This window comes from Peromyscus californicus, unplaced genomic scaffold (genome assembly GCF_007827085.1).
Source record: "Peromyscus californicus insignis strain IS unplaced genomic scaffold, ASM782708v3 Scaffold_5__1_contigs__length_169319896, whole genome shotgun sequence".
Lineage (NCBI taxonomy): Eukaryota > Metazoa > Chordata > Mammalia > Rodentia > Cricetidae > Peromyscus > Peromyscus californicus.
Genome location: NW_026294573.1, coordinates 141,788,452 through 141,803,446, shown reverse-complemented (window position 1 = coordinate 141,803,446; position 14,995 = coordinate 141,788,452).

Genomic DNA, 14,995 nt, shown 5'->3' with positions numbered 1-14,995 from the left:
CAGTTTTATTAAGAAATTATTTTTGGATTTTTGCTAAAGTTTTTAAAGTATTAATGGTTCTAATAAGAGTTTGCTTTTGGATGTAAGTTTTAGAGAATTGTAATTATGTATAGTAATATTTATGTTAGAATTTTATTAATCTGTTAATGTTAATGATGAAGCTAAGGGAGTTTTTAAGTTTGATGTAGTGGCATCAAGAGTTTAATGATTTAAAAAAGGGCTTGGTGCAGCTGAGGCTTCTATAGATATCTTAGACCCATTCAAAAATGATATTCCATTTTATCATCTTCTACTACTTCACTGTGAGGTGTGGTAGCTATAGGGATTGCTGTAGTAGTTCCAGCTACTTACAAGCTCTTAGTGGGAACCTGAGTCAGAACTGCCTAGAGTTAAGCTCTGTACCTCTACTTGAGATTTAAAATATTAAGAAAGATCTGTGGAGCCCACAGAAGTTTCTTAGTGAGATCTGAGCTTGCTTTACCCAGCAGGACTGCATAAGAGAATGATTGGACCACAGGCCTGTGTACCAGGTATTTGGAAGGGCCTACACTTTATGTCTATCAGGGAGAGGTCTTTTGCCTCGCCCCTTGGTATTTCTATAAAAAGCCCTTTTGAATAAAGTTCTGGGCCATTTGGATATTGACCCAGGTCCTCTTGAAGTTATCCTGTGTTTCTGTCTTTCCTCTCATTGGCCATGCCTATTATTCTATCCACAAGTTCATTATTCCTCTCTCCTCCTCCTAGAAATTCTGTAAAAGGTGGAGACTGGTCCCCCACAGCCATCTACCATTCCATTTTATGGGATTGTCTAAACCAGTTAAGATCAAAGCTTCCAAATTCCAGCCAGCACTGACCATTTGTCCAGTGTATATTGAGTCGAGATTTGGACCAAGAGCCAAACAAGTGAAGCTAATTTGGAGTTTCCCCCAAGTCAAGCTTTTTTAACTATTAGCCTGCAACCAGAATTAAGGGTATGTACAATTTGGAATCCATGGATGTTCCTGGAACAAGTTAAAAATGGGTCAAAATCCAACTACTCCAAACAGAATGTCCTCTGAGTTTCAGAGTGACCAGGTGTGCCTGGAAAGTAGGGGAGTACACCCCCATACACAATCCTTTGGTTCCAGGATCAAGAAATCACAGGGTGAGTAGAAGCTTGGAAGAGACTTTCTGCTGATTTAATGGTGGCCAGTGGAGAATTCTAGGAATTCTTGGCCAAACTTCTCATAGCCAGTGGAAAGTCCTTGATGCCTTCAACAAAGTGATCTCAAGACCAGAGGGAAGGGGCCTTCTGTGAGTGCCCCCTAGACCTAATGGGGTGCTTCTGAGTTAGATCATGTCATTACCTTGCTCTGTAGCTATGGCTACCTTGCATGCCTTGTCAAATGGAGCACGGCCTTTTGCCTAGAAGGTCAGGCTGTGTCAGAAAGAGATAGAGGAAGTTAGAGGAGAGAATGATGGAAACAGAAAGTGAAAAGAAATTGCTACCTGAGCGAGACTGGTAGCCCTGCAAGGCCCACTCTGCCCATGAGAGTCCATGAGCAAATAAAACTTCATATACTCTGGCCTAAGATAATGACCAAATAAGGACAAAGATTATGACCTGTCCAGGCCTGCCTAAAAATTGGAAAGCTATAGCCTAAACCATCCCCTGATTACCCATAGTCAATTAGAATGTACTAATATGATTGCCACTGCTTAAACCAATCATATCTACAATGACCAAACTGCCTTAGGACCTCCCCTTGCCTATGCTTAAAAGGAGCCTCTGAGCTCCTCTCAGGGTCATCACCATTTTCTTTTGTATGGAATGGAAAGCCCCAGCATGCTGGAATAAACGATGCTCTTATTGATTGCATATGTGAATGGTGGTCTTCTGTGGTACTTCTCCAGGACCCTAACATATGGTGCATTGGCTTGGAAGTCCCCTCAAGACTGCTGACATCTGAGCATTTGTGCCACACATGGATCAAGAGACATCACTGACTGCACCATGGTAGGGACTTTGAGACCCCCTTGATTGAACTGGGATTAACAGGTTGGTCTTGCCAGGTGGGGCTTGCAAAACTGCAAGAGAGGCTGTGTGTCAGATGGGGCTTGCTTAACAGTGAGAGAGGCCACAGTCTCAGTGCTGGCATACCGGTGTTTGGTTGTCTATGTCATTGTTATTTGCTTCTGTCTACTAACCTTCCCATTTTTCTGGGAAGGAAGAGGCATGGCAAGGGCCACCTCCCTCTGTTGTCCCCTTGCTCTCCAATTCATAACAAGGACATGATTTGCCCTGCCATACTAGAGAGGCCTGCAGCCAGCTGTGGCTCTTTCAAGGGGCAGGGATGTGGCTACAGGAAGCAGGGCATTTTCATGTGGGCAGGGAATTACGGCCTGACATTGATAAGCTGCAGTGAATGATGGACAGAGAATCTGGAGTTTGGCTAGAGGGGATAACAATCTCTCTTGCAGAATTGCCAAGGGCATACTCTGTGCCCACCAGTCATCACTCCCCATTCCTTCTTCCCTTCCTCCCTCCCTCCCTCCCTCCCTCCCTTCCTTCCTTCCTTCCTTCCTTCCTACCTTCCTTCCTTCTGAGCCTAGTTCTTCACTCACTGTGATATAATTTATGGTTTTGTGATAATGTCAAGGTCTTGACTGCTGGCCAGCTAAGTTCCCTCCTTCCACTGCTTGAAAAACTGTTAAATTGAAAGAGCCTATAAAAGATGTATTATGTTTGGGAAAACTTATGCTTCTGTTTCCACAATAAAAAATTTATCTTGTTAGAGGCACTGTACAAATATCTGTGTATCTATGCTGTTGTTGTTTGGTCTTGTCTGTTAACCTCTTTTCTTATTTTAGAGGAGATGGGGCAAGGAGCTTCTGCCCAATTCCTCTTAGCCTCCTTTTGGACAACTTTCAGGACTTCTGGGCCCAAGCTAATGACTTCGGGCTTGTGGTTTGAAAAAGTAAACTTTCCATCTATTGCAGGAATGATTAGCCCATGCTTGATGTAGGATGGCTCTGCTCTTAAACCCATGTAGAATCCAGTTCACCTGCAACAGTGCCCACCCTGCTTTCAGATCTAGACCTGGACCAACCTCTCCACAACTGTGTGGACATCCTAAGTCATTTCCATGGGTGCAGACCAGGCCTCAAGGATGTCCCTCTGATGAGGGCTAACGTAACATGGTATACTGATGACAGTAGTTTCATCAAGGAATGTATCAGGAATGCAGGGGCAGCAGTCACTACCGAGGATGAGGTTATATGGACAGAGGTGCTGCTCCCTGGAAAATCAGTTCACAGGGCAGAACTGATAGCTTTGACCAAGGCATTACAGCTGGGAAAAGATAAGGGACTTAACATCTATACTGATAACCAATATGTGTTTGCCACAGTGCATGCTCATAGCACCATCTATGGTGAAAGAGGGTTATTAACTGCAGAAGGAAAGACTATCAAAAACCCAGGATATTTTAAATCTCTTATGGGCCATATGGCTGCCCATAAGAAATAGCTATTATGTACTGTCCAGGACACCAGAGAGGGGAGGACTCCACCTCAAGAGGAAACAACTGGGCAGACACATCAGCAAGGGAAATCACCCTTGCTGGTCTCACCACCAAAGCTGGTAGCACCCATGCTGCTAGAATTTTCAGCTTACAATGACCAAGATCTTCAGAGAATATACACCTGCACAAATTCCTATAAAGAAAAGGATGGTTTAAGACCCCAGATGAATGAATCATTCTCCCACTAGACTTTGCCATTCAACAAGTCAAGCAAATACATCAAAGTACTCACCTAGGAGAAAAGAAGATACAAGACCTTCTAAGGAGAGCACACCTTAAAGTTTCAGCCTTAAATCTAAGATAGCAGAGGCCATAGGCTGATGCCACACAATCTGGCTTGTGAACACAAAGAGCAGAGTCACAAGAATGGGACACCAGGAAAGAGGAACCTGACCAGGAGCCAACTGGACTTCACTGAGGTAAAACCAGGCCTATATGGTTGTAAATACTTATTAGTCTTTATAGATACTTTTCAGAATGGGATGAGGGCTTTCCAACCAAATATGAAATAGCTGCCTTAGTAGTCAAGAAGCTATTAGAAGAGATTTATTCCAAGGCATGGCCTTTCAATGCTCTTGGACTCAGACAATGGGCCTAAGTTCATCTCTCAGGTAACATAGAAACTAGTCAAGGTAATGGAGACTAATTTGAAACTTCATTGTGCATACCATCCCCAGAGTTCTGGCTTAGTAGAAAGGATGAATTGGACCTTTAAGGAGACTATAACTAAATTAACTCTTGAGACTGGTGGTGACTGGGTTTCTTTCCTTCCCTTTGCTCTATACTGGGTTCCCAAATCTCCCTATACTTTGGGCCTAAACCTGTTTGAAATCATGTATATCAGGTTTCCACCACTTTTGCCTAACCTTAAGGCAGAACTGTTAGCTGAATTTGGTGACCAAAAGTTACTCTCCTTTCTACAAGCTCTTTCTCACTTGCAGAAACAGCTCTGGCCACAGCTTCATGCAGTCTATGAGAAGGAGCAACTTCCAACATCGCACAGATTCCAGCCAGGGGAACTCATAGTCATCAAATGGCACCAGAAAGAGAATTTGGAGTCTGGCTGGAAAGGACCCCACACCATCATCCTGACCATGCCCACAGCTATTAAAGTAGACCAAGTTCCCAACTGGATTCACCACCCTCAGGTGAAGCCTGTGGATCCACATGCTGACCTTGAGGACTTCACCCCAGAAGAAGCCAACCCCAGATTTTGGAGGGCTGTTGCCAACCCACAGGACCCTCTCACACTGAGAGTTCAGAAAATTACAGATCCAGCTAAGTAATGACTATGTTCACCCTTCTCTGCAGGCTGTGCCTGCTGGGACTTCCCTTCCTGACAGTCCAGGTAAAACCTGGACAAAGCAACTAAATACCTCTTCAACCCTTCAATCTCATCTGGGTTGTCACTAACACAGATTCTGGGGAAGTCCTCACTAAGACTTCTTGACTGATTCCCCAGATTGTACTTTGACTTGGGGAAACTCTGATTTCGAGAAGGTTATGATAAAGATTCCACATGACAAAGACATCACTTCTATGTTTGTCCCAGACATGTCAGGGATAAAGATAAAGGGAAAACCTGTGGAGGGGCAGGTAATTATTTCTGTGCCTCCTGGAGCTGTGTCTCCACATGTAGCTAGAGTTTTTCTGCCTGGCCCACAGTCAGGACAAATCTCTCTCACCCGCCAGTCCCAAGCCACTCAAACCTGATCAAGTAAACACAGAGACTTATATTGGTTACAAACTGTATGACCGTGGCAGGCTTCTTGTTAACTGTTCTTACAGCTTAAATTAATCCATTTCTATTAATCTATACCTTGCCATGTGGCTTGTGGCTTACCGGTACTTTACATCTTCCTTATCCTGATGGCGGCTGGCAGTGTCTCCCTCACCCAGCTTCCTGTTCTCTCAATTCTACTCTCTGTTAGTCCCGCCTATACTTCCTGCCTGGCCACTGCCAATCAGTGATTTATTCATTGACCAATCAGCAACACATTTGACATACAGACCATCCCACAGCATCCACAAGTTATATCTGGTGAAAAACCCCAAGAAGTGGGGATCTCATCACAATGAATGGAACGGGTATGCCAAAATGTGGTCGGGGAAATTACAAGCATGCAAGATACAACCCAATAACGATTGAATTTACTGACCCTGGCAAGATAGCCATGGAGTGGACAAAAGGGAAAACTTGGGGAATAAAAATCTACCAAAAAATGAGGTTCTCCTCTCATGATGTAGGGGCACTATTTACCATACAACAGTTCATTGGTCTCCCTCAACAACCACAGAGATCTCTGAGCCCCAGTAAGAACGATATAGGCACATATATTTTATTGCTTAGTAATCAGGAAGTGGAACTCTTTGATAGGATTAGAAATATTAGGAGATGTTGCCTTGTTGGAGGAAGTGTGTCACTGGGGTGGGGGGTGGACTTTAATGTTTTCAAAGCCCACACTTGGCCTAGTTTTTCTGAGCTGCTTCTCCAGGACCTGCCTACCTGCTTATCACCATGCTCCCTGTCATAATGATAATGGACTAAACCTCTGAAACTGTAAGTAAGCTCCCAATTAAATGCTTTCCTTTTTAAGAGTTTCTATGATCATGGTGTCTCTTCACAACAATATAACAATGACTAAGACAATATACATGCAACTTCTTTGCAATAATCCAAGGAGTAAGGATATATTAAATCTATTTAGCAGATAAAGTAAATATTCTTGCTCAGAATATTTATCTTATTCCCTCTGCCAAAGGACACAGTATGGACTATTTTTCTTTTTTTCTGAGCTAAAAATCTCCCTATGACCATTACAAAATTTGATTTGTATGCTTTCTCAGAAATTATGCAAAGGCAAGCTACACCTGTAACAGACAATAACTTTACATGGAACTCTGTCACCAGGAAGACATTATTATAATTAACAGGTGACTTCAATAAATAATTGATGATTCAATAGCACTTGTAACTACTATTTTGGAAAGAGTGTCAGACATTCTAACAAGCACTTTCAGGGGTAATTGTTAGCTGTTGTTATTTTTAGAAACATGGCAAAGCCTAACTAGCAATTTGTTCTAGTATCTACATATTTGCCTAATTTATATTAGTAGCAAAATCTGTCCTCTCTGGAGCTGTCCACTGGCAGAGGGCTGAGGCTTTAGGCTGAAGAGAAGAAGGGAAGGGAGCATGTGCCCAGGAACTCTCACAGCCTGCAGGGGCTTGCTTGGACACACCACACTCATTCTTCTAGTGTTTCTTGGAATGAGAGAGCATACACATCAAACTGCTCTGTCCTGTACAGGTCACAGAGATGAATTTTGGAGCCATGCTCAGGGCTCTTTATCTTTCAAATCTTCTTCTTAAAGACTGATTTTTCTAGAGTATGCCTCTTAAGTATGCTTTTGGCTATCCCTTAAAACACTTCTTCTTGCAGATGAGAAGTATTTTTTAGATGTGCATCTTTTCCTCCTTACTGGTTGGGCTGATAACTTTGACGGTACTTCCAGTTTCTTTAATCAATTACAGATAGTCTTCACTATTTGTGTGAAAAGGTTAGGTTTTGGGGATAAAATAGAACAACCACTGATGATCTAGGGCTAAGAATTAGAAGAGCCCTGCTTGCAGGTTCAGTCTGGGAGTGTTGAAATTGGTGTTCTGAATCTATCTATCATCTATCTACCAATCATCTATCACTTGTCAATCATCTACTAAGTGCTTGTCTTTCCTTCTCCAATGCTGTCTGCAAACCATCATGACCACCTGTGTTCTTCGACTACACTTTAAGCAAACCTGGACAGTGGAAATAAGTGCAGCATGCCTGTAGTTTCCATGAAATCCAGACACAGGAGGAGACAGCTATTTGACTATGACTGGAGGAGTCCAGCAGCAATCACAAAGTTACACAGTGGCAGGTGACAGATATTAGCAGAGCATGCGTGAATCTGAGTATGCTGTGTCTGGGAGATGGAACTTCAGCACTGACACAAAGCTTTCCTTATTCTTTCTGCCATCTCTTTTCGGGTCAGTTAGGATTGTGCCAGTTTTTCTCAATGGAGCTTTTTAAGGATGATAAGAAAATGTCTGCTCAAATAACAGAATGAGCAGTCATAGCTTAGCATTTTAAGGTCACCTATAGAAGGTATGAGTATTCATCTTTTTGTTAAGTGGATCCCATATCTGTTGCCTATTTCATAACACCCACTACATTTAGTATTTTGAGTTGAATTTTAGAAAAAGAATAGGATTTTGAAAACATTCCCATTATTATCAGCAGCATATTAAATATATACTACACATTCATTTTTAAACGGCATATTTTATTTATCTACAGTTTTTTTTTTGGTCTGAGAACAAGAAAACAAAGTTGTTGTACTGTCTAACTGCTGTTCTTTTATGTTAAAAACAAACCCAACCATTGAGTCCCTGCTACTGTTAATCTGGAGTCTATTACATCAGCCCCAATGTTTTCCAGAAGGCTTTGTTGAATCCATGTTTATACGCTCTGGTCTCACATACTGTTGGTCTTTCACTGTCAGTCTTCAGGAAAAGTGACCACTTGTCAAATCCACAGCATAACAGCTGAACTAAAGGGGACACAGAAAGGATGCAAGGACCCTAGTTAGCGCACAGGCCAGCCATGCCTGGTCTCCTCACTGGTGACACTTTAAACAATAGAGCTGTCAGACCCTGCTGTGAAGAGAGGAGCTTAATCATAGCAGGAATTAGTGCACACAACAGGTGATTACATGCTGGAAAGATGCCAGGGCAGGGCCAGCTGCAGCACTCCACAGTATTTGTAATCTCAGTAATTAACACTTTGGAAAGAATTGTTTGAGATTGTAGAACCTGAGTTTGAGGAAGAAGTAAACAGAAACTGTATACAACCCACTGATTTCCACAATGGAGGTCTCAGTAAATGGGAAAAGTTCAAATTTAAGTTATAAATTTAAGTCCTCCACTTCTCTCCAATTTAACAACACAGCAATACAATCAGCCTTTTTCTCCTTTCTCAAAGTCTAGTTATAGTGTCTCTTTACAAATAAAACAAGCCTCCAACAATCTACTTACTGATATGAGATGAGAATTCTAAAATTATTTGGGTTAGGCTGTGCAAGGCCAGTCAGGTAAGTGAGGGATTCAGTTGAAGAAAGCATACCGTGCTCTTTAGCTGTGATAAATACTTGATTCTCTTCTCTTGGAGTTTATAAAAAGGTAGCTTAACATTGAGACCATTTGTGGAAAGTAATTTAGAACCAAAGACTTTCCCTGTAAGGAAATACAGGAAGAGGAGCTGTGTGAAATGAGAAGAAAGTTTTATGGCTAGGAGTCTCACATTTGGGGTTTGTTCTGTGGCAAAGATGTCAAGTGTAAAAGCTGGCATGGTCTTGGTCTTCCTGATTTTCCAATGGAAACTAAGTTTTTCTCTGTCCTCCATGTACTTATTTCTACACAGCAACATTGCTTTTCCACACATTCTGTTGTCTGTCATATGGGCTAATTTAAAGTTTTCCAACATGTTGCAGAAGTATAATTAAGAACTCCCTTCATCAAGAGATATTTCTATTGTGTCTCATGACTTGTCATTCTCTTGTAAAATACTTCATAGGCATATTTTCCACACAGTGATATATGAATAGAGATACTGCCAAGTCATTGATTATCCTATATAGAGCCTTTTCACAGCTTTTATTTTCTTATTAGAATACAATCCAGTATTGCAAATAATACTTTGATAGCATGCTCCTTTAATCCAAAGCTTTCCCTTGGCTTTTTTTTAAATTTATGGACATGAACATTTGAAGGTGTGGTGGTTTGAATACTAATGCACCCCATAGGCCCATAGGGAATGGCACTATTAGGAGGTGTGGCCTTGCTTGAACAGGTGTGGCTTTGTTGGAGGAAGTGTGTTATTGGAGGCAGACTTTTAGGTCTCAGATGCTCAAGTCAGGCCTCACAGTCTCTTCCTGCTGACTGCCAAATCCAGATATAGAACTCTCAGCTGCCTTTCTAGAACCACATCTGCTAGTGTTCTGCCATACTTCCCATCATGATGATAATGGACTAAACCTCTGAACTGTAAATAAGCCTCAAGTGAATGTTTTCCTTTATAAGAGCTACGGTGGCCACAAGAGAACTCCAGCAACAACTCTGCCTCACGCTATGAAGCTGGGGCTAGTGGAACTCAATCACAACCCGGCATTTGAGAGGACTCCAGTAACATCTCTTCACCATATAGGAGCCTGCCTGCTATGATGCCAGGCAGTTGGTCACTATTATGATCTCTTTGTGATGAGGAAGCATGGTCCTGCCCAGAAACATGATGGACTAAGCAGGACAAGGAATCCCACACATGGGCTTGGGGTGGTTTGCCCCAGGCTCTGAGGCAAAATTACAGGCCCACCTGGCACCCTGCCACTCTGGCCAGACAGTCACTACTAGGGTGAGCAAATGTATGATGTGGCATGGGGGGGGGAGAGAGAGAGAGAGAGAGAGAGAGAGAGAGAGAGAGAGAGAGAGAGAGAGAGAGAGAGAATGATTCATGTCCTATGGACAGAGGCATATCTGAAGAAGCAAAAGAGGTGAGGAGTGGGCTGAGGTGAGTAGCTTAATTGCTACCTAGGGCCATAGTGGTGTCTGTGCCTGGGATGCTGTGGGAACCCATATTAGGGTTCATGGTTCTGATGCAGCTGAGGTCTTTGTTGATGTCCATGCCTCCTGACACCACCAAAGGCCTAGAGGACAGGGCTGTACAGAGCTGGCTCTGCCCCACACTGGCTGCAACACTCAGGAGAGCAGATCCTACACCTCACCAAGTTAGCACAATAGAGGTGATTTTATTCTCAGGGGTAAGGGTGAGCTGGCCATAAGGGCATGAGATTGGGAGAGCAGGTCAAACCCCTCTAGTATGCCATGTGGTAGCACGGGTGAGGGAAAGATGCCCTCCTCCTCTTGCCAGCTACAGAGGGTAGGGCACCTGATCTGCCCCCTAACCAGCTGCAGCACTTGGGAGAATAGATCTTCACCTTACCTAGGCAGCACAGTAGAGCTGACCCTACAGACAGGGGAGCAGGTGAGCCAGCCCTGAGGGCATGAGAAGGGCACAGTTGGTACTGCTTCCCTTGTCTGTGGTGTGGTGGTGGCAGCAAGGGAAAGATGCCCTCGCCCCTCACCTCTACCTCACTGAACTTTTGAGGGAGCTGACCCCGCTCTGTACCAGAAGCAATGCTCAGGAGAACAGGGCCTTTACCTCGTCTGGGTAGCACACAGAGCTGACCTTGTTGGCAGAGGTGTGGGTTAGCCAGGCCCAAAGTTGTAAGCCTGGGAGAGCTCTCCCCACTATTTACCTGTCATGTGGTGGCATAAGTGGGGGAGAGATATCTGTCCTTACCCTTTGCCCCTTGTCACCATTAACAGATGAGGGAACCAACCCTCCCCCTTACCAGATGCAGCACTCAGAAAAGTGGGCTCTGCTCCTCACCTGGGCAGCACAGTAGAGCTTACCCTGTTGGCAGAGGCATGGGTTAATTGGCCCTGAGGGTGTGAGAGTGGGATAACTGGCCATATCCTCCTAATCTGCCATATGATGGAGGTGAGGGAAAAGTGCTCCCCCTCTTGCCCTGTTAGCCATGGCAGGCCAGGGAGCTGACCCTCCCCCTTACCAGCTGCAGCACTTGGGAAAGTAGGCCTTGCACCTCACTTGGGCAGCACAGCAGAGCTGATCCTACTGACAGGGTATGGGTGAAGCACCCTGAGAACTTGAGTGTGGGAGATCTGGTCCTGCCCATCATCTGCCATATGATGAGATGCCCTCCCTTCTCCTCCATACCTGTGATGGGTGGAGATCTGGCCCTGAGGTCATAAAAGTGAGAGAGCTGTCCCTGTCCCTCACCAGCTGTAGCATTCAGAAGAGTGGTCCCTGCACCTCATCTACACAACACAGTAGAGCTGTCCCAAATGGGCCAGTTATGGGAGAATGGACCCTGATAGTGTGAAAGCAGGAGAACTGGCCCCTCCCTTTGCTCATTGCTGCAAGAGGTGAACTAGCCAGGGAAATGCTTGAGAGCTCACCCTGGTAGTGAGGACAGGGCAGAGCCAGTGGGATGACCAACCAACCCTACAACTACCTAGGCCCAGAACCCGGGTTATGAGTTGGCCTGCCCCAACATACATCCCATCTATGATCTGAAGGAGCACATGAAGGGACCAGTCCTGCAGATCCTAAGCTGCAGGATCACCACAAAACAGGGCAACAGCACAGGATATACAAGAGTAGTTTCAGTGAGGGCCCAGTATTGATAGTGTAGTAGAAACCAGAGACCTTGAACCAGAACAATGACTCTTTGTAATGGACATTTGCAACTAAAGATATATGGACAAAAGGATTTAATGTGTGACTCACTGTGCCACACTATAGCTTCCATGATGAGATTTTTCTGTTTTTTTCTTTCTTTTCCCTTAAATTTTATATTATTTTTTTGGGGGGGGGGTAGTTTGCAAGGGCAGAGGGTGAATATGTAGGGACAATGATATGAATGAGATTGAGATGCATGATGTGAAAGACACAAAGAATAAAAAAAAGAATGTTAAAATAAATTTAAAAAAGATTTGCCATAGTCATGGTGTCTCTTTACTGCAACAAAACTCAAACTAAAGCAGGAGAGCGACATTTTACTTCACAGAATGTGCTTTGCCTTGGGATTTGCTGGGCTCTTCTGATTTAATTCTAGCTATGAGTATTAAAAGCTGTGCCACTAGATGGTAGATATCACGTCCTTCCTGGACATCATATCAGATAACTTGTGTGGTTTTTTTTGTCCCATTGTTCATCATGTTGACTGATCTTTTAATTGAGATAATTGTTGACAATCCTAATTGGTCTTATAATAAAATCCCAGATGTCTCCCTCTATCATGGTATCTCTTTCCTTGCTCTCTCACTCTGTCTCTGTTCCAGTTTGACCATCCCATTCCCTTATGTTCTTATCCCCCATTCCCTACCCTCCATTGCCCCCCACCCCCAATTTGCTCATTGAGATCTCATCTATTTGCCCTTCCCAGGGTGATCAATGTGTCCCTCTTAGGGTTCTCCTTGTTAGCTAGCTTCTCTCGAGCTGTGGGTTATAGTCTGGTTATCCTTTGCTTTACATCTAGTACCCACTTAGGAGTGAGTACATACCATGTTTGTCTTTCTGAGTCTGTGTTACCTCACTCAGGATCATATTTTCTAGTTCCATCCATTTGCCTGCTAATTTCATGATGTCATTGTTTTTCTCTGCTGAGTAGTACTCCATTATGTATTTGTACCACATTTTCTTTATCCATTCTTTGGTTGAAGGGCATCTGGGTTGTTTCTAGGTTCTGGCTATTATGAATAATGCTGTTATAAATATAATTGAGCATGTATCCTTGTGGTATGATTGGGTATTCCTTGGGTATATGCCCAAGAGTGGTATAGCTGGGTCTTACAACAGTGGAGGGAGTGCTTAAACTGACCTATTCTGGTAATTAGATTGGTGAGTACCCTAACTGTCATCATAGAGCCTCCATCCAGGACCTGATGGAAGCAGATGCAGAGATCCACAACTAAACACCAAGCGAAGCTCCAGGAGTCCAGTTGAAGAGAGAGAAGAGGGATTCTATAAGCAAGGGGCATCAAGATTATGATGGGGAAACCTACAGAGACAATCAAACCAAATTAGTCGGAACCCATGAACTGTGGTCCAATAGCTGTGGAGCCTCCATGGGACTGGACTAGGCTCTCTGCATGGGCAAGACAGTTGTTTAGTTTGACCTGTTTAAGGGGCCTCTGGCAGTGGGATCAGGATCCATCACTGGTACATGAGCAGGCTTTTCAGAGCCTAGTGTCTGTGGTGAGACACTCTGCACAACCTTGGTACAGGGAGGAGGGGCTTGTCCCTGCCTCAACTGAATCTACCAGGCTCTGCTGACTCCCCATGGGAGTCCTTGCCTTGAAGGAGGTTAGAATGGGGGGTGGCTTATGGGAAGGAGAGTCTGGTGAAGGGGGGGAAGGAGGGAGGAGAGGGTCATCTGTGGTTGATATGTAAAATGAATTAAAAATTTCTTAATAAAAAAACAAAGAAAAAACAGAGCTAGATATTGGGGTAAATGCTGAAAGATCAGAGAGATAAAGGAACAAGCCACTAGAGAAACTTCTCATACTTCCAAACCAAACCCTCAGGCCAAAAGGGAGGAGAGATCCTGTCTTCATAAATCTTCAGATTGAATGCCTCTGAGTCCTCAGCTGAAACTTGTCTCCTCCTGCCTTATATTCCTTTCTCTACCTAGCCATATCACTTCCTGTCTCAACCTTCCTAATGCTGGGATTAAAGGCCTGTGACTCCCAAGTGACAGATTTGTCCTGACCATGGGCCAGGCAGGACACAGGAAAACTCTGACTACAAATGGCAAATGGCACCAAAACATGGGACCTAAAACCTGAGAAAGCTTAAAAAAAAAAAGATTCTAAAACAGAGCTAAAAAATAGCTTCCTAGTTGTGTTTCTCAGCCATGAGCTACAGTATGGCAGGTTCGCAGTGGAGTGTGGGCTTGAGTGCAGCATGGCGGATTTCCACCACAGTACACAGTGGCATCTTCAAGCCACACAGTGCACTGCAATGTGACAAATTTAGCTTTTGCTAGTACAGAAAAAAAGAGGCTTCTGGGCTGAATGGAAGCATAGACCCACTGCTTCCCATAGTCAACAGTGAGCCTGGTTCCCAGAGCTGGTGGTGAACGTAGTTCTGCCACATTGGGAAGCTGAGGTGGGCAGAGACAGCAGCCAATGCTGCCATTTCAGTCCTAGTAATGCTGCAGTTTAAAGCAATAGATTCACAATAAGACAGATTCAGATGGGATAAACCCTAAACAGTTTACAGTGTGTGTAAAAATGTACATAGGCTTGGAAGAGAGAAAAAGGAATATAGACAGTTATATTAAAGAAATAGAAAGTTTTAAAAAATAAAGTCTTTAAAGAGAAAGTAAAAAATATAAAAAGTAAGCCATATAAAGATGGATATTACACGTAGAATCTGGATTGTGTTGTCTTTGATATTTTTAGCTGCAGAAAGACATTTAATTGTAAAGGTTGCTCAGTTAAACTAATATGCATATTTTAAAGGTATTTTGACTTCAAAATTTGGATCTAAGTATATGTTGCTTTGGAAAGGAGACTCTGCTTTTATTTCCACCAGAAGCCAGAGGCTATGGATTTGTTCCAGATTAAGATACATTAGGTTTGACCAGCCGAAACCCCCTGAAAGGTCTCTGATGACACCAGGGTCCAGATGATCCAACATCCAGAACAGTTTCAAGGCAACTGGCTCAGACCTCATAGACTATTTCAGTTAGGACTTGACCATAATTTTTAATTTTCTCAGGATCCCCATAAGAATACAGCATCCTCTATC